Genomic DNA, 1,421 nt, shown 5'->3' with positions numbered 1-1,421 from the left:
TCTCCAGCCCCCTTAGGTGCCTTTCTTGTAGGCATACGGTCCACTCCAACTTTAGTTTAAAATCTTGTAACTTTCACAATACAGTACCTGTGGCAAACTGGCGGGAAAATCCTTATTCCACAGTGCTGAGAGTAGTGGTGCAGCTGGGAGAAGAAAATGCTTGAGGGAAGACAAAGGAACCTTTCCTTTTTCTCCTTCAATACTCTTACAGACCAGCACATGTTCACAACAACCTAGAGACACTCAGCGTATGGGCAGTCATATAACTACCCTTAAAAGAGATACATTTGTTCGCTGATTTACTCACTGACAAGGCATTTCACTGGGCCTTTTAGATGTGCAGATACAAGAGGTGGCGCTCTTATCCCCTGCACTGTATAACCCTCCTCCACATTTCACCTGGGTAACACCCTGTGCAGTGTCACACTGGCCAAGAGATTTAGTTATGCATTCGTTTATCTACTTACTACCACACCCTTGGAGTTAATGTTTACCGGGATTTGTTTGGTATCTTGAGTCTAGAGAAATAAGCAGTATATAATCAGGTTCTATAAACTCAGATTATATTGGGAAAGATATATTCTCCTGGGTGATAGGTATATTAATTAGAAGAATGCACTTTAAAAAAAAAAGAATGCACTTAAAATTATGACCAAGTTATTTTTAAAATGAAGATTGTGAAATTATGCCTTTAACAATAGAGTGCTTGTATTCTTCAAAGACAAGATGTAATCTATTCATAATGTCTTTTATCAAAGCAAAACAAAATGCAAGAGCTGGCATGAATATGAAAAAAGAAAAATAAGGGAACTCCCAAACATTGTTGGGAGTGAAAACAAGTGTGGCTGTGTGGAAATTACTTGGATGTTCCTTTAAAAATACAAAATAGGTTTATCACACAGCTGTATCGCCCAGAGAATGGACCTACAGGAATGGAAATTGCCATAACTTTTAGATACCTGCATTCTCATGTTTATTGTAACACTCACTATCCACAGATCAAGTAGTAGAGGAATCAGTGTAGAGGAATTTTAATCCTGCTCTGGCAAGGGATCCTATCGTAGACCTTCTAGGTCGCTGTGATCTGGCTGGAATACAGACTTACCCTTAGTACATCCCTTTAATCCCAAACAAGGATGTCTAATTGAGGGACAAAGGGATGAATCAGAGAAAGATTCCACAGAATGAGTCAGAGATAAGACATGTCCAACTCTCTCAAGAAGCTGTGTAAGAGCAGTGCAGGGTGAGGGAGAGTGAGTTAGGAGTTGAGTCAGCTGGGAGTCCATGCAGTGAGTGCAGGACAGTGCAGTGCAGGGCAGTGCAGTGGAGTTTCTTCCCGAGGTCATGCAGGTCAGTGAAGGTCAGCAGAGGCGGTTGAAGCCAGAGAATAAGGAATCAGAAGATTAGAAATGTCCCCAGCG

The sequence above is a fragment of the Apodemus sylvaticus genome, chromosome 4 (assembly GCF_947179515.1).
Source record: "Apodemus sylvaticus chromosome 4, mApoSyl1.1, whole genome shotgun sequence".
In the NCBI taxonomy this organism is placed as follows: domain Eukaryota; kingdom Metazoa; phylum Chordata; class Mammalia; order Rodentia; family Muridae; genus Apodemus; species Apodemus sylvaticus.
The sequence above is the reverse complement of the archived record's forward strand: the minus strand, read 5'-3'. Positions refer to the sequence as shown.